Source organism: Cibotium barometz, chromosome 58, assembly GCF_041138505.1.
Source record: "Cibotium barometz isolate CiBa-2024 chromosome 58, ASM4113850v1, whole genome shotgun sequence".
NCBI classification, from domain to species: domain Eukaryota; kingdom Viridiplantae; phylum Streptophyta; class Polypodiopsida; order Cyatheales; family Cibotiaceae; genus Cibotium; species Cibotium barometz.
This window is the reverse complement of record NC_141103.1, coordinates 34,824,819-34,845,206: the sequence shown is the minus strand read 5'-3', so window position 1 is coordinate 34,845,206 and position 20,388 is coordinate 34,824,819.

Below are 20,388 nucleotides of genomic sequence, written 5' to 3'. Positions count from 1 at the left end.
GATACGCTTGACATTGTGAATCACCTTGAGTGTAGGAAATAGAGTGCCAGTGATTCCTTGTCTTAGAAATGCATCTTTTACAACTTGACGGATTGATTGGTACCCTTTCATGCTGATTCCAGCCGCATCACAAGCATGTTGAATTAATGAAGAGTCGATAAAGGTGGTAATCTCGCTCACCACATTGTTGACAATAGCTTGGCATATTTTAGGATGATGAGGGTCAGTAATAATTAAGAGAATATCCTTGGTATTCAAAATGGCTTTGACCAAATCCTTCCATCCCTCTTCATTAGAACCACACATCTCTTGCAAAAAATTCATGGCAAAACACAAATTATGACTATTTTGTTTAAATTACTGAGTGCATAATGAAAGTTTATGTTACTTACTTTGTTGTACGAATCGTCCCCACAATTTTGGGATCTCATGGTGGATATAGTGGTTCTTGATAGGTAGTTATGTTTATGGGGTTGTGGGGACCTGACAGTTAGTTATGGATGTATTGGCTCCTAACAGGCTTCTGTGACGTGACCCTTGAATTACAAGCTTTTTGAAGGGAAAATTTTATTTTCATCATACATACTGGTTGGGTGGTGTTTTTTCCACCTCAAAATGTAAAAAATAAAAAATAAAAAATTTTCACTTTTTGGGGCCCACCTAAATACGAGAATGTTTTGCTGATGTGGAAGGGAGATATGGTGGGAGTTAATGAGAAACGAGATTTCAAACTGACAAGAAAGATTCAATTTGTAGAGAGTGGATAAAAAATTCAAAAAGTAAGAGAGAAAGTATGAGAAAAGTCAAAAAGTAAGAGAGAGTGAGAATATTCCCTTTAAAAAGTGAAACTAAGGGGGTATGGCTGATGTGGCAAGGCAAAAAATAGGGGTCATCATAGCCTTTGTCTCCCTTAAGCCTAGCTTTTTAAGCTCTAATCCCTTAAAACTAGAAATCCCTTTAGGAAACCCTTTTTGGGTCCAAAAATTTCCTAATAATCACCTGTTTCTACACAACCTAGGTTTTCCATTTTTTTCATGTCTCTAAACCACTCACCATGACTGGTCATGTGGTTAGAGGTTCCAAAATCCACATACCATATATCTTAAGATTTTGACACATTTCTTGTTGTTGTGAAACTAAGCATGTGATGTATCACAAATAGCTGCTCACTTCTGTCATCACCACCTCCAAGCCTATAAGATAGCTCCTCAATCGAAGATGTGTAGCTCCCGGAGCTATGAGGGGGTGTTGTACTTAAACAAGAAGGGAAGAGATGATGATGATCTTACCCATGTACCACTTCCTTCATTTCTTGTTCTTGCCTCCTTAGCTCTCACACAAATCAGAGCTCTAATACCATAAAAAGAATACAAGGGGAGAGGGAGAGCTGAGTTACTTGCAAAAGCACACACACAAGAGTGAAAGAAACAAGAAAGAGATGGATAGCTGAATTTCTTCCCACTTGGTCACATAATTGATAGCGACAATGATGTATCATGATTGTGTGCTTTTAGCAGCAGGGCTACTAGGTCCTATAAAGTCTACGCCCGCAAAAGGCCTTACATAAATGATTGGCTATAAATGCAATCTATCATATTGTTATAGACCTTTTGTTAGGTGCTCCGCATGTAGAGTGCACACCATAGTGTTGTTGGCTTGTAGGAACTCTGCAGAAAGCACAAAATCCGACTCCACAAGTACCTCCCTAAAAACATTCCATCAAAGAACCACAAAATCATCCTTGTAGAGACAGATCTGTAGGAAAATCAGCACACACCAAGCGCATGCCTCCAAGGCTATTGAAGATATCCATGCTTCCCCACCTCATCAAAGATCCCATGAACCATTGCAATATTATGAGATTCTTAGACCAACAAATCATATAAGGTGACCACAAACACTATAATGACAATGAATGGAGAGAGTCACTAGAACGCTTGAGAGATTGTACCTATGTTTTTAATTTCCCAAAAGTGCAAGATGGAGGTGATCAATGTTGTAGCTCAAAACTAAGTGCAAGGGGTCCACCACAATGTGATGACACCAAATACATGTTATTCTTATTGATGAATAAATGAACTAATAAATAGTCAAACATGTTAAGTCCACTTATTAGATCCCAAGAGGCCCACCTCGTCTTCTTTTAAACTCTACAACCCTTTCCCTTCACTCCCACCATGTGAACGGGTCACCTGCTCTTCGCCCTGTGTGTGGGACTACTGATCCTTGTCATGCTCATCATCCTTGGAATGGTTGTCCTCAGATTCCTCATCAATGTCATCCCCTTCCCACTCTAGCCCCAGGACCTTTTTTTGGGTGTTGGTGTCTCGTTTGTGGATTTATTACCCTTTTTCTTCTCGGGGGCCAATTTTTGCTCAGTGGTAGGCTTCTTACCCTTTCTAGCTAATACATTCAGGGTGAAAGCATGATAAGGTGGTACACTTTCTATCAGTTGCATTAGTTGCTACCACACTTGAACATAACTAATATTAGTGGACTTAATATCATCATAAGATATATTTAGTAATTTATCTAGTGCCTTTTGGATATAATAAATGTGAAACAAGATTAAACAACCATGTTTTAATTGTCTAACTCTGCATAAAAGTGTTTCATAACCAGTTGTAAACCATTGTCCACCAGGACACAGGTTTTCAGTCCACCTTATAATACTGTCACCCTTCAACCAGCATTAGAACTTTAAATTACCAAAAAACAAGCTTCATAATTTATACAAATTAAATATCATACACAATGAAACACATACTCTGAAATTGATCTGCCTTCTCTGGAAAAAACTCCCCCTCTGGGGGGTAGTCTAACCACCATAGGCAAAGTATCTATGTGTCCGTACCCTTAAGCTTGTCGGTCCACTCTTCGGGGTATAATCATGTCTCCTTTGTCTCATAGCATGCTAAAAGCATAGATAGGTGGTTACAAAACCACTGTCTTTGACATCTCTTTCCAAGTAGGAAAAATAATGTGAAAGTTTGTAATTTTACACATTTGTTAAAAAAAATATGTTTCTTTCTTACGTGGTCAATTTAGTAGGTGGGATTCTTGCCAATTCTCCATTTTGCCAACTTCTTGCTCTCTCTCTCTCTCTCTCTCTCTCTCTCTCTCTCTCTCTCTCTTTGTAGTAGCGAACATGGAGGACTTCAGTGAGAATACAAATACACAGCTTTTGGCACCTACAAAGTACATGGATGTATAACCACTATAGATTATGGTTGGAGAGGGTGAAAATATGGCTACAAAATGTGCTAACACTCATCATTCACAACATTTTTTTAACATATTCCATTGTGAGGTTCACTATTGTAGTAAGATTGGGCATATGGCCAAGGAATGTTACAAGAAAAATGATTTGAGAGGCTGGTAAGATTCCATTGTGAGTGTCACTATTGTAGAAAGATTAGGCATATGGCCAGGGAGTGTTACAAGAAGAAAAATGATTTGTGAGGTGGAAAAATTCGACATGGTAACTATGCATGTCATGGGTATGAAGATCATTTGCTTGTAATAAAGCATGTGATACACTATGACTTCACGTAGTTAAGGAGATGATAGTGTAGCAAACCATATGACATGTCATGGTGTGAATGGTTTTATAGGAAGTTTCCCACACAAACACAAGGATATGTGGTTATTGAAGACGATACGCAACATCTCGTCACTCGTGTTGGAAGTGTCATGAGGATGCATGGTAGTAGAGTGAAGACAATGTCAGATGTATTATATATGCCATCAATTACGTGGAATCTTACATCCATGGGTCAAATGGTTGAGCATGTTCTTTTATGAGATTTCCATTACCAAGTATCAGGCATTTAGTGCCCAGATACAAAGGATTACAAGTAAGGTTCAATGAATATGGTTTCTTTGTTGAAGACTTCAATAATGGATGTAAGCTTGGATGTAAGCTCATTACAAAGAGAGACAAAATGAAGGACTTTAGACTATTCACTTTGGATGCATGTATATCAAAGACAAAATCAGCCATGCTTTCACATAGTCATGGCATTGTGCAAGACATTAATATGTGGTATAAGAGAATTGGACATGTGAATATCCAAAAGCTAAATTCTATGCAAACTAAAGGGATTGTTGTTGGCCTGCCAAGGTTCAAATATGATGGAAGCAATCATATATGTGATGCATGTCAGTTTGGGAAGCAAAAAAGGCTTCTATTTCCAAAAAAGGATGGTCAAATGAGTAGGAGGCCTTTATAAATCATTCATAGTGGTATTGGGTGTCCATCACAAACTCTATCCATAAATGGTTACAGGTATTGTCAGCTTCATTGATGACTATAGTAGAATCACACACGGATCTACTTCTTGAAGGAAAAAGGTGAAGCATTTGGAAGGTCCAAGAGTTCAAATCATATGTTGAGAAGCATTATGGACAATGGATCAAATTCTTGAGGACAAATAATGGATGTGAGTTCACCCCACCACATGCATTTGATGATTGCTTGAGAGAGAACGGGATTCGTAGAGGCAACTTACATGTAGGTACACACCTTGATAAGATTCTAGAAATGGGATTGATCATGGTGAAGGACATAGATTAAGCATAAGAATTAAGGTGGATTAAACCACACTAAAAACTCCATGAGAGAGAGAGAGAGATTGCACACTCAACACTATTTCCTTGTATTGCATTCCATGAACCATACAATGATATAGGCTTTCTAGCCTTATCCCACTTTACTTTCTAAGCTATCCAAATCAGCCCATGTTCTTACAGTAAAACCGACTCATTCTTGGTACTATTTCTCGATCGTCGATGCTGATGTGCTTGAGCTACTGGCGACTGTTTCCTAGTCTGCTCTCTACAGTAGAGATCACCCTGCTCACACCGCTATTCCGGCCCACGAATTGCCACTTCTGTAGTCTGCTGCTACACAAGGCTTCTCTCTTCATACTGTCCTAGCGTTGATTGTTGTCTCTCTCTCAATGCTGAAAATTTTATCTTTGCTCTGCTTACTCTATGACAATCCTCTCATCACACCCGATCCTATTGTTGTGTAGATATGTGCCTCTTAAATTCTTTATTGAGTTCCACATGCATGCTTCCTCGTTTGCATGCTTCTCCAAGGGTGCTCTTCCACATGCTTCTTCCTTCCAAGAAGTTCTTGCGGTGCCACATGTGAAGCCTCCTCCGGACTCCACTAACATTGCCCATATTCTTGAGCAATATCTTGAGCCATGCCTTGCCTTAATCCATACTTTGCTTGCTAGCAATCTTGTTTCTTTGTATCTTCTTTAGCTACAACCTTTATGTGCAGCTCTTTTCGATGATGCAAGTGGCTTCACCCACCAACTACCTCTTCTTTGCCTCAACCAACAAATCTCCTCCTTGAGATTTTCATTTCCATTGACATGGCCTTCATGGCCTCGAAATCAGCATGCTTTTCCTTCAATGCATGCATCCATTCAAGGGTGCTACTTCACATGATCTCTCAAATGAAACCATAGGTGCATAACCAAAACATGAATGCTCCAATAGCATCCACAACCAGCTCATCTTTCATGAGCAAATTCCATGAGCAATGCCCTTCAAGCATGCTCCATTATGAGCTACAAATCAGCCCATCACAGCTTGCCATCACTTGACAAGCATGCACCTCCACCACTCTTTGCTTGTAAGCAAAGAACCTTGGGATTCTTCCATCCCATCAAGTAACCCTTATCAAAAAATGAGCATTCTCCTATGCTCAAACACAACACTTTGAGGCAAAACTTCACAAAACCAACCTTCTTGAGGCATAATCAGCAGCATATCTTCTCTTGGCAGCTTCTCCTTGACGATGATGAAGACTCCATAGCCTTCATAATGCTGAAATCTCCATTTTCAGCTTCCTTGATGATGAGCAAGCTCTCCATGTTGCAAAACTCCATTTGCAACTCTCTTGGACAGCTTCTATGCAACCTCCTTGTTGTTGCAAATCTCCTCTCAAATCCTCACAAATGCAAATCTCCTCTCAAATCCTCACAAATGCAAATCCAAATGATACTATGAGTGTGCATAAATTTTTTCATAATAAACTAAAAATAGTGCTTAATCATAGAAACTCACAAACCAAGCTAATATACATAATAAACACCATGACCAAGAGCCCATTTGGCTCTAATACCATGATAAGATTCTAGAAATGGGATTGATCATGGTGAAGGACATAGATTAAGCATAAGAATTAAGGTGGATTAAACCACACTAAAAACTCCATGAGAGAGAGAGAGAGAGATTGCACACTCAACACTATTTCCTTGTATTGCATTCTCCATGAACCATACAATGATATAGGCTTTCTAGCCTCATCCCACTTTACACATCATCATCCATGTGGCAACTCCTTTTCCACTCTTTTAGTCAACACTCACACACCATTCAATATTACATGTGGCATTCCTATCTCACCACAATATCTTGCACCTCTAGGGTGCTTTCCCACATACACACAACACCACGATTACATCTCTCAACACACCTCAACAAAATGGAGTTGTTGAGAGGAAGAATAGAGACACTAGTGAGATAGCACTACCCATGCTTAATGAGAAGAGTATGCTAAATTACTATTGGGTAGAAGCATGTGCAATAATAGTGTATGTATTAAACAAGACACCTACACTAGCCATGCTTAATGAGAAGAGTATGCCAAATTACTATTAGGTAGAAGCATGTGCAACAACAAACAAGTCACCTACAATAGCCATTCATGAGAGTACACCAAAGATGAGGGATGACTGGCTGTAGACCTAACATGAGGAACTTCAAAGTTTTTGGTTGTGTAGCTTATGTACATGAGCCAGATGAGAGGACAAGGAAATTGGATCCGAAGAGAAGTGTGTATTCATTGGGTATGCACAAGACAGGAAAGCATACAAGTGTTTCAATCTAGTCACAAAATAGGTTCTCATTAGTTGTGAAGTGATATTTGATGAGATGGCTACTTAGTACAAGGAAAGTGAGAATGTCATGGTTAATGACATTGATGCTAATGTGGATGTACATTTACCATTAGAGGAGTCTACTAGTATGTCTGGACCTCATGAGACTCTAGTAGTGATAATGCGAGTCCATGGTCAAGATACATGATATAAGCATTGAGAGTAGTGCATTGGACAAAGGCAAGAAGAAGGTTGAAAGCATTGGCATTGGGAATGCAGGTTATGACTCATCTAGCTCAAAGAACCTTGATAATGATGAGTTGGGAATCCCAATGGTAAGGACTCTAGGTGTGAAACACGACATGTATATACTACCATATGCTAGAGCTTATAAAGCTCGTAGTGAGCCTCAACCACCATTGACGAGGTCACAAAGCGTGAGATATCCAGTGCAGAGATTAACACATAGAGGATATGACAGGTATGTACTACCACATGCTAGAGCTCATGAAGCTCATTGTTACCCTCATTTATGAGGTCACAAAGGATGAGATATCAATCTAGTGCAGAGGTTAATATATAAAGGATATGCTATGCACTATGCATATATGACATCGATGGGTGGTGAAGGAGTGGTGAAGCATGTAGATGCTACTTATTTTGATGATGCTACTGGCAAAATGAAGCTTGGGACAAAGCTATGGTGAAAAGATGGATGCATTGGTACATACTAACACATGAGATTTGGTTGAGTTACCAAATGGCAATAATGTGATTGGCTGGGTTTATAAGGCTGGCTACCATAAGATCAATCATTTCATCAGCTTCATCTAAAGGTTGGGAATTACATCAAATGGATGTCAAGAATGCTTTCTTGAATGGAGAGTTGCAAGAAGAGGTGTTTATGGAACAGCCACAGGGCTATGTACACCCAAATCTTCCTACACATGTATGTAGATTGAAGATGACATTATATAAGCTGAAGCAAGCACCATGTGCATGGAGTGATAGGATTAGCAGGTATCTCATTAGCATTAGATTTCATGTGGGAAATTCAGACCCTTCAAAATATGTGAAGAAGATAGAGAATGGTATGGTGGTGATTGTGATTTATGTGGATGACTTGTTATAGTCACCAATGATTGTGCGAATGATATAACTAATGTGAAGGTATCATTGAGTAGCCAATTTGACATGAAAGATTTGGAAAAATTAAGATTCTTTCTTGGCATTGATGTTATCAGGATATCACTTTAAGGTAATATGCCTTGAATATGTTGGTAAAGTATGGAATGACTGGATACAAGTTTGTGGTAGCACCATTAGCAAGCTAAGGGATGATATAAGTGATGAGTTGGATGATGTTACTATGTATAGGAAGACAGTCAGTAGCTTGATTGATTTGACTATCACTAGATCAGATGTATGCTATGCGGTGGGACGAGGTAGTCAGTTTATGCAAAGTCCTAGAAAGCCACATGTGGATGATATCAAGAGGATCATGAGATATGTGAAGACCACTACCCACCATTATGGTTTATTTTATGAGCTTGGAAAGGATGTGATGGTGTATGGTTACACAGATATAGACTAGGTAGGAAGTGGTTATGATTTATTTTATGAGCTTGGAAAGGATGTGATGTATGGTTACATAGATGTAGATTGAGCAGGAAGTGTTTATGATAGGTCTTCTAGTGGGTATACATTTAACATGGAAAGTGTTGTAGTGAGTTGGAGTAGTAAGAAGTAACCCACATTTGCTTTATCTAGCATAGAGGTAGAGTATAGAGAGGAGCAGCTATGGCTACATGTGAAGTGGCATGGCTAAAAAAGTTACTTGGTGATTTGGGACAACATCCTGATGGAGAGGTTATCATACATTGTGAGAAAACATGAGCAATATTTAGTTGGCCAATAATCTAGTTTTATCATGAGAGGACTAAACACATAGAGTTCCATTATCATTTCATTAGGGAGAAGGTATTGGATGGGCTCATTGACTTAACATATGTAAGATAGAAGAACAAGTTGCAAATATCTTTACCAAATCATTTAGTAAAGAGAAGAATGAGTACTTTAGAGACATGTTTAGAGTATATGAGATAGATAGAGTCTAGTAGTGTGTGGACAATAATGGTCATGCTTGATTGGTCACTTGTATGGACATTAGTACTAGGGTTTATTTGGTGTGAACACTTATCATTATGAATGTGTTGATTTTGGTGAAGGATAATGAAGCTAGCTATGGATATTCTTTACGTTGAGATGGATTAATGAGAGCAATTAGGGTTTGTGTGTGTCTCCTCTAGTCTCCTCTATTCTCTTTTCACGATATACCTTCTTTTTATGAAATTGATAGTTTGGTACCTTTCTTAGTGTTAACTTACAAAGTGATATTTTTTGGTCTAGGTATCATCGATGAGATGAGACTTGGGTCTTTATGAGAGCACCTACTAATGGCAAGGTCATTTGGATGGATTCACCTTTGTCAACTACTAAAGTGATGACCTTTGGTGTCATCATTTGTTGATGTTTTAGGATTGTGGTCAAGAGAGGCTGTCGATGTGATAAGGTTTTGTGATAGAAGCCTTTGACTCCCCTGGGGAGGTTGGTCAAAGAGGGGCTTCAGACCAGAGACTTCATTATAAGGTACTATTGATGTAGAGGGTCGATCCTTATTATTAATGGTAGGCTAGAGAGGCTATTTGAATTTTTCTTCGACAAAGGGTCTATTGATGTTGAAGGTTTTGGGGGTTACCCTTGCTAGAGTAAATTTGAAACTTGGTGGTTGGTGTCATTAGGGTATAAGAAGGGACATCTTCCAAAGTGGCTATTGACTATGAGGTTGTGAAGTTAGAAGTAGAATCATGTTCTTTTGATGGGTGAAGATGGAGCTGAAGGGATATAGACTTTGTCGGGAAGGGCTTGAGATGATGGAGAAGGCAAGTTTTCAAGTCAAGAAGATTTTTGGGAGAAACCTTGTAGCCTTTTACATTTAGCATCATATAGAGTGTTGGATTCTCCTTATCACAAAATGGTATCACCGTCCTTGTGTGGTGGAGACCTTTGATGTGGTTGTCTTGCTCTTGAGGCATGGTTTCACATTGGTAGCAATAATCTATTCCATTTGTTTCATATTGGTCCATTCCCATCCCAAAATTAAGCTTAGTTTCATAGCTAGAGGTTTATACCTTGATAATGTGTCTCTTTTTTCTTACAATAGAAATAAGATGCTGGGGTCTTGAACTTCTTCTTATTCTTCGTGTGTCCATGAGAAACACATTTTCACCACCACCGGGTGGTTTAATTGAGATTTAATTGCCTTCATCCTTGTCTCTACTAAGATAATTGATGAGGGAACATAAGTAAGGGTTAAATTGGGTTGATTAGCACTATGCATAATATTGAGGCATACTAGCGAGAAGCATAAAACACTACTCTCTTCTTCTTCTATGCTGACCCTTGCACCACCTAATTGATTATTAAGGCTTCTAATTTTGTTAACATCATGAGTAGCAACATTAATTTTCTCATCCTTCAATCTTTTCCTAAGAAAGAGCTTTATCACTTAACCCACTAATGATGAATGAAAGTGTCTTAATATTATTACAATTGCATTTTGTAACCATTTCTTAAAGGTCTCTACCAATGTTTGTATAATGAAAAGGAAACCCTTTATAGTTTAGGGTTTTACAAAAGAGCTTCAAACTAACACATACACTACAACACATCAAAAGCATGGTAGTGATTTTTAGTAACATTTTTACAGCATTTTTGGAAGGAAAATATCGGGGGTTTTCATGATGCTGAGCATTGCTGCTTTGCAACATTGTTTCGCTGAGCAGCGCTTTTTGCAGTGAAATATCACTGTCCACCAGCACAGCATGTATAGTAGCAAAAAAATGCTGCTATGCTGTAAAAATATCACTGTCCACCAGCACAACATGTATAGTAGCGAAAAAATGCTGCTATACTGTAAAAATATCTTGCTTTTTTGCTGCTTCTTTTGCTGCCATGTAGTTTTATCTTTTGAATATAATAAACTTGTACTCTGAGTTTTTTTGTAGGTTTATGCCTTATCTATCACTTCTACCTCTCCTACCCTATCCTTGTCAAGCTCAAGTAAGGTATGTCTACTCTCTTCATTTATCTCCTATGCAAACAAGCTTTCCATTGAAAGCTTTCTTATGAGTATTTCCTTTCTCTTTCCTCTCTTTCAAGTTTTTCTTTTCTTCTTTTTCCCTTCTTATTGAAGCTTAACCATTACGAGTATTTTCCCTTCTTCTTTTTCCTTAATTAAGAGATCTCCATTAAAGCTTCATATGGTAAGAGATCTTGATTTTTCTTAATACTTTTTTTTTATTGACTTGGTTTAAATTTGTAGGTTCTCAGCACATATAAGCATTACAAGAGATCTCTTTCTTGTATGTTTCTTCTTTCACGCTTTTAGGGTTTGTAAGTTTTAGGGCTTTTAAGATTAGGGTTTGTTATTAATATTTTTTTCTTATTTTTCTTTGATTGGGTAGGTTTTTAACACATACAAGCCTCACAAGGTAAGAGATCTCTTTCTTGGATGTTTCTTCTCTTATGCTTTTACATGTTATAGGGTTTGTAAGTTTAGGGTTTGTTATTTCTTCCATGCTCCATGCTCCATGCTCCATGCATGCCGGTAGCTACCAATGCATGCCGGTAGCAACCTAGGCATGCTAGTAGCTTTCCATGCATGCCGATAGCTTCCTATGCATGTTGGTAGCAACTACCAATGCATGCTGGTAGCTACCTATGCTTCCAATACATGTCAGTAGCTTCTTATGCATGCCGGTAGCTACTACCAATGCATGCTCGTAGCAACCAATGCATGCCAGTAGCTACCTAGGCATGTCAGTAGCTTTCAATGCATGCCGGTAGCAACCAATGCATGTCCGTATCTACCCAGGCATGTCGGTAGCTTTCAATGCATGCCGGTAGCAACCTAGGCATGTCCATAGCTTCCAATGCATGCCGGCAGGGTCAATGCATGCTTGGGTGTAGCCATTTTTGGTGAGGTTCAGGGCACTTTTTGTATATAAGTAACTTGCCCGACCCATAACTTATGCATTGCTCAATGGAATTTGACAAACTTGGTATCCAAGCAGTAGTACACATTCCAATCTTCAATATGAGACTAAAAAAACGCAAAAGTAAAATTTATAATCTGATCATTAAATTGTTAAAAGTTTGATGTGGCATGTGAGGCATGCGTTCTAAATAGCATATGTTATAACACTTTATGGACAAACATCAAAAATTTGTTCTGCACATACCTACAACCAAGTAATCATTCTAAAGTACACTACGTGAGCTTTTCCTCAACCATAGGACACCTCCAATTGAGAACATCTGGTATGGTTTAAGGTACCTCCAATGTTGTGCTAAAATTTTGCATACCCATTCGAGGGCACGCTCCATAACTTTTTTTTGGTTTGTTGAAAACGTAAATGGATTGAAAAAATGGAATCTAGTGGGACTAGTGCATGGTGGTCTTAAAACACTGATTGTTGGTGATATCGGTATCTTGATTCACCCTAGAATGGAAGAAATTGAAAATGTTCAATTTTTTCAGTTGCAAAGATATTTTAATAAATCCAACACTATTTACAATTTTTCATTGCTTCTTTTTCCTTCTTGCAGTTCCTTGCTATATGACTCATAAGCATGTCAAGGGTCATTGCATTTCACATTGCACACCATCAAATCCAATAGCGTGCCTTTTGGCCTATTGGTGTTTTGAAGCATTTTAGGTCACATTCCACTTGCTTTGGGACAAGATTTTGCTGACGTGTATCGCCGGAGGGGAGAAACCATGGCACGTGAAAATTTCAATACCCGTAGACTTTCGAATTTTCGGTGGCTTTTATGTTCAGAGTTTTGATTTGTTGCTTGACTTGCTCAGTGCATTTTTTGAGGTGATTCCCCATCAGGTACATTCCAACACTCATTTCTTGAGGTGACACTTAGGATTTGCCATTCAAGAAATTGTGCAAGTTTAGCACGCTCTTGGACATCTCCTTCGAGAAAGAGATAGGACGTTTATTCACTATCTCTACTGTTACTTGAACATGCCATAATTTCATTGTTTCCCTCGTATCATCAGGAAAGAACTGCCTTATCTTTTTCAACTCTTTCTGATAATCATCAGGCACAAGATTGAAACCTTGATTCCACCATCTGCACTAATCTGAGCGTCGGGGAATAAATCTAAAACATCCTTTTTCTTCCACTTCTTCTGCAAGAATTGTGCTTTGCAAGTTTCCTCCATGAATTTTTAGCACCTTTTCAATCAATCCTTCATCGATGTTGATCATGTTACCTTTATAGAGATGATGAATCCATCCTTTGTGTCCACTGAATCTATCAACTTAGTGAAGTTGACAGAGATCTTTGAGGAGGAGCTCTCGTAACTCATGATATCAAGACCACCGGGGGGTGAAGGCTATGTGAGGAGATCTCGGCCTGTGCAGAGGGGACTGACACATTTTGGAGCTCAATGTGTCCGGGGGGATCCATTGTGAGAGGGGATAGAAGTTGCAAGAAGAGTGCAAGGGAGTGTGAGAGGGGATAGCTGCAAGAAGAGTGCAAGGGAGTAAGGAAATTGAAGAGTGGAGGCTTAAGTAGAGTGGGGAAGGTAATAAGGCCTTTGCTAGCCACTGCGGTGGCATATTGAGGACATGCCCATTGACACATTTTGGAGCTCGGTGTGTCCGAGGGATCCATTGTTGTGAGGGGGGATAGAAGTTGGAAGAAGAGTGCAAGGGAGTGTGAGAGGGGATAGTTGCAAGAATAGTGCAAGGGAGTAAGGAAATTGAAGAGTGGAGGCTTAAGTAGAGTGGGGAAGGTAATTAGGCCTTAGCCAACCACCACGGTGGCATATTGAGGAGGACATGCTCATTGAATATAATTCACCTTGATTGAAGGTGGCTCATGATTATTTGGACATTTGCCACTGAGCTTCTAATTACCAGCCACATCAGGCTTGCATGCGATTGAGTGGCGGCTCGGATTTGGCATAATGTGAAATTAAGTGACGGCTCGAATTTTGATTGATTAAAGGAAGACCACCACTAGGCTTGCATGCAATTAATTTCAGTGCAGTAAATGCTTAAGTAGAGTGGGGAAGGTAATTAGGCCTTAGCAAGCCATTGGCGATGGCATATTGAGGATAGGCCCATGAATATAATTCACCTTGATTGAAGGTGGCTCATGATTATTTGGACATCTGTCATCACCGAGCTTCTAATTACCAGGCCACCGAGCTTGCATGCAATTTTGTAGTGACACGTGTCCAGCTTTGCGTGATGGGAAAGACCACCACGGTGGAGAGAGTCGCTGGTGGAGAGAGTGCGCGAGCTGCATAGTGACACGTGTCGAGCTCTGTGGTGTTGAGAATAGGGAGTTTTGGCAGATTGCATTTGCATGATGACATCGATTGGTGACAAGGATTAATATGCTAGTATGCGAGTACTCTCCCTATTTGTGTTGGTGACTACACCCTTGTCGGCTACGGGAGGCACCGGCAAACGATCTCTGACTGAGGAGCTTTCTTCCCCGCGAGAGAAAAGATATAGGACAACTATAAGTAATTTTTGGGCCAAAAACGTGTTTCGGGCACGTTAGGACCTCTGTTTTTTGGAAAGCAGGTGATTTCGAGCATTACAGGTAAGTCATCGATTTCGAGCACTACGGGTAAGTCATTGATTCTCTACATAACTCTGTTTTAAGAACTATAAGAAGACATATTGGTTGTGTAGACATTGTGTGTGCTGCAAGGAGGTCAAACAGTTGCCATTGGGTGTATGTATGCACATTGAGGTCACTGGTTGTGACACTTGAGTGTAGTATAGTACTGCTGCAGCAACAGAAAATACACCAATTTGTGCAAGACAAACCAGAGTGCTGTTTCTGGTAAATTTGTGTGTCTGGCAAGATATCAAATGATGGCATAAAGCAGATTGTTGCTAAGAAGCTTGATCAGAATAACTTCCATGCTTGGAGGTTCAGGTTGACAAATTTCCTGATGGGAAAGGGTTACTAGGATTGCATAGAAGGTGAGCATGAAGAGGCACTGGACATACTGGAGATCAATCCAACTACTGCAGATGTGAAAGACTTCAAGGATTGGAACCAAGGAACCAGAGAAGTTATGTATTGGCTCTCTATCAGTATACAGACCACCATGATTGGGCACATACATGATGCCAAGTCCCCCAAAGGAGTCGTGGGACACCTTGGTAAAACTCTATGAAACCAATACCAAGGCACAAAAGATACAGTTGAAGAATGAACTTCATACTATGGAGAAAAAGAGTATGTTTGTAAATGACTATGCATTGAAGATCAAGGGTATTGTGGAATCCCTTGCATTTATTAGTATTTCAGTAGATGATGATGATAAGGGTATTGTGGAATCCCTTGCATTTATTGGTATTTCAGTAGATGATGATGATAAGGTGGAAGTCTGTCTACGTGGTCTTGGGCCACAATACAAGGCATTCAAGACGTATATTTAGACTCAGGAAAACATTCCCAATTTCACAGATTTGGTGTCTATGTTGATTATAGAAGAGAAGAGCTTGGGTGAAGACCAACAGCCTTCACAAAACAAAAACAGTTCAGAGCAACAGGCCTTCTACACAACTTCAGAGCAACAAGCCTTCTACACAAGTTCAGGAAGAGGACCAGGTAGAGGAGGCCATGTACGCGGCCAAGGAGGTGGCCGAATAGGTAATCAGAATTATGGCCAGCGCAGCAGCAACAACAACAATCCCAGAATTCACAACAATACCACGCAGGTGGAAGAGTCCAATTCAGAGGCAAGGGGAGTCAAAGAGGTCGTGGAAATTGGCAAATGCAGTATAATGATAAACGTGGATGCTTTTATTATGATAAGCATGGACATGTGCAGGCAGATTGTTATAAGAAGCAGGCTAACATGCAAAATGGGAAATTCGAGCAAAACAACTATGCATCCTCGAGCAAAAACAATGAGGATAATGAAAGGTTGTTTGTTATGCAGCATGTCGTTAATGCCATGTCTACTAAAAATGTTGAAGCAACACATAAAGATGAGGAATGGTACATTGATTCAGGTGCTTCGAACCATATGACAAGTCATGGGGAGTGGTTCAAGGAGATGAAAAACCTTGAAAGACCAGGTTTTATGGAAACAGGGGATCACTACTCATCCAATTGCCCATGTTGTGATAAAAAACAGAAACAGGAGGAAGCACACACAAGAGAAGCAAACCCTAATCCACATCCATCAATCATAAAGAAGGAGAGAAGCCATAGTCATCATCTCTCTCACACACACAAAGGAGAACACAACATAGTGTTATGTCCACACTACAAAGTAAACCTAATGTAATGTCCACACCACACATGACCAGCTGGACGCGGTCATAAACACACCACACGATATCTTTCTACCATACTGTCACTCTGTCAGCACCCATGTGCTATCCTCCAGCTGTATACGAGCTTGACATTTCAACACTCCCCCTCAAGCTCGACATGTCCATCTCTAGGACTCCCAATCTAGTACGGAAATACTCGAACTTATTCTTACCAAGTGCTTTGGTAAAGATATCTGCAACCTGCTCATCTGTCTGCACATATGTCAAATCAACATGCCCATCTAGCACTTTCTCTCTGATGAAGTGATAGTGGACCTCAATATGTTTGGCCCCGGCATGATAAACTGGGTTGCTAGCAAGCTGAATACTACTCATGTTGTCACAATGAATGACAACTCTCATATCACTCTGTAACCTGACATCATCTAGCAACTTCTTCAACCACATAGCCTCACATGCAGCTATGGCTGCTCCAAGATACTCTGCCTCTGTGGTAGATAAAGCAACTGTAGGTTGCTTTTTACTGCTCCAACTCACAGCTCCACTACCAAGGCTGAAAACATAGCCACTGGTAGACCTCCTGTCATATGCACTACCGGCCCAATTTGCATCTGTATATCCATAGACATGCATGTCTTTTCCTGCCTCATAGAAAAGACCATAATGCACGGTAGTTTTGACGTATCTCAGAATACGTCTCACAGCATCCAAGTGAGGTTTACGAGGACTCTGCATAAACTGACTTACCAAACCATCTGCATAACTGAGATCTGGCCTCGTAATGGTCATGTAGATAAGGCTACCAACCATTTTCCTGTACATGGTGATATCATCAAGCTCATCACCCAAATGAGCCCTAAGTTTCATGTTTTGCTCTAATGGTGTCAACATTGGTTTGCATGCTGTCATACCATACTTTGCCAGCATGTCAAGTGCATATTGCCTTTGCACCAACCATATACCCTTGCTTGTTCTAATCACCACAATGCCAAGAAAGAACCTTAAATCACCAAGGTCTTTCATATCAAACTCTTTGCATAAAGAGGCCTTAACCTCATCAATGCCTTTCCCACAATCACCTGTGATAATCAAATCATCAACATAATTGATTATCATCACGATACCATCATGTGTCTTCTTCACATAAAGTGAAGAGTCTGCATTTCCAACTACAAATCCAATACTGACAAGATATTTGCTGATCTTGTCACTCCAAGCACGAGGTGCTTGCTTCAAACCATAGATTGCTTTCTTTAACCTACAAACAAAAGTCGGATATTTTGGATGTACATATCCTTCTGGCTGTTCCATGTACACCTCTTCTTGTAGTTCACCATTCAAGAAAGCATTTTTTACATCCATTTGATGTAAAGCCCAACCTTTTTGTGCTGCTAGTGCAATGATAGACCTCACTATAGCCATCTTAGCCACTGGGCTGAAAGTTTCATCATAATCAAGACCATAAGTTTGTGCATATCCTTTAGCGACCAGCCTTGCCTTATGTCTCTCTAGTCTGCCATCTGACTTGCACTTTACCTTATACACCCATTTGCAACCAATTGCATTCTTTCCTTGAGGTAACTCAGCCAATTCCCATGTATCATTTTTGTCCAAAGCATCCATCTCTTCATCCATGGCTTTCTCCCATACATGCTCTCCAATAGTCTCTGTATAGCATGTAGGTTCCACATGCTTTACCATAGATGTCATGTATGCATAGTGCATAGCAAAATCTCGATATGTCAATCTTTCAACTGGATATCTGACTCTCTGGGATCTCCGCAATGCATGCGGGTCACTCTGTACACCTGTAACTCTAGCATGTGGTGGCACATATCTGTCCTGCCTAGCACAGGTGTGCATAAAATAGGTATGCCGAGCTCCTCATCCAAACTCTCAGAACTAGATGACTCATAACCTGTGATTCCAATTCCTTCAACTTTCTTTTTGCCTTTATCCATAGCACTACTCCCAGTGCTCACACTCTCATGCCTCAAACGTCCTGACCATGGACGTACACTGCTACTCTCAGCTTCTGCTGCTGCTGCTGGCCCAGACATAGTAGTAGAACTAGAACATGCTTGTGGCAAGTTCACAGGCACATCTGCCTCAAGTTAGTCAATGACTCCCTCATCTTTTGCTTTGTACCAACTAGCAAGCTCATCAAACACCACATCTCGTGAGATGACTACTTGTCTAGTTTGAGGGTTATAACATTTGTAGGCCTTTCGATCCTGTGCATATCCAACAAATACACATTTCTCTGCCTTAGGATCCAACTTCCGTCTTCTTTCATCAGGCACATGAACATAAGCTACGCATCCAAAGACTTTGAGATGTCCAATGTCTGGCCTGTAACTTGTAAGCCGCATCTCTGGCATGCTTCCATGAATGGCTACTGTAGGTGTTTTGTTCAGGATATACACTGCAGTAGCACATGCTTCTGCCCAATAGTAATCTGGCATGCTCTTTTGATTGAGCATTGCCCTTGCCACTTCACATATGACTCGATTCTTTCTCTCAGCCACACCATTCTGCTGAGGTGTATACCTGCATGTCAACTATCTTCTTATCCCATGCTTCCGCAAGAAATGCTCAAAAGCTTTTGAGGTGTATTCACCACCTCCATCTGTTCTCAAACATTTAATCCAACAGCCATATTGCTTTTCTACAAGAGCCTTGAAATCCATGAATTTTTCCAACACTTCACTCTTCTCTCTCAGAAAGTATATCCATGTCATCCTGCTGAAATCATCTATAAATGTCACATAGTATAGACTGCCTTTGATAGATGGGTTTTGTGCAGGGCCCCATACATCACTGTGTACTATCTCAAGTGGCCTGTTACTCATATTTCCTTCTCTAGGAAACCTCAACCTTGCCTGCTTTCCAAACTGACAGGCTTCACAAACATGCATATGTCCATCATATTTGAATCTAGGCAATCCACTGACAATGCCTCTTGTTTGCATGTTCTTTAATCTCTGTATATTGACATGTCCAATCCTCTTGTGCCACATGTCAATGTCCTGCACAATCCCATTGCTCTTTGAAAACATGGCTGAGCTCAATTCTGGTATGCCTGCATCCAATTTGAACAACCTTCCTTCCTTCTTGCCCTTGGCAATCAATCTACAGCCATGCTTAAAGTCTTCCACAAAACAGCCATTCTCATTGAATCTTACTTGTAGTCCCTGCTCAACCATTTGGCCTACTGATGCCAAATTCTTTGTAATGGATGGTACATATAGTACCTCTGACATATTTTTCACATTTCCATCATGCATCCTCAAAGGCACACTGCCAACATGTGTTATAAGATGCTAAGTATCATCTCCTGTGACCACATAACCATTTGTATCCAATGGTTGCATCTTCTCAAACCACGAGACTTTGGATTTAGTGCAATTGTCTGAAGGCAAGAAAGCCATTGGATGCAAGTGGGTGTACAAAGTAAAACATAACAATGATGGAAGCATAAGCAGGTACAAGGCTAGATTGGTAGCCAAAGGATATGCACAGACATATGGCATTGATTATGAGGAAACTTTCAGCCCAGTTGCAACAGTGAGAGTTGTGATGGCAGTGGTGGCTGCGTCAAAGCAATGGTCTTTACATCAGATGGATGTAAAGAATGCATTCTTGCATGGGGATTTGCAGGAAGAGGTTTATATGTTGGAGCCGCCTGGTTATGAGGATGTGAGTCACCCCGAGCATGTTTGCAGGTTGAAGAAAGCCTTGTATGGCTTAAAACAAGCACCAAGAGCATGGTCTGACAAGATTTTTGAATATCTTGTCACTATTGGATTTCATGTAGCCAATGCAAATTTCTCGCTGTATGTGAGGCACAGTGATAGAGGGGTTGTGCTTGTTGTCATCTATGTAGATGACCTGATAATTATGGGGGACCATGATGCAAAGATCTTTGATGTAAAGATGTTGCTTAGACCGAAGTTTGAGATGAAGGATCTGGGGGAGCTTAGATATTTCTTGCCAATTAGGGGAAGGTTGAGGTCTATAGGGGCCCTTTAAGATGCCATGTGATTAAAAGGTTATTAAGGAAAAGAACCAATCGTGTGACGCCATGTATACAAAAA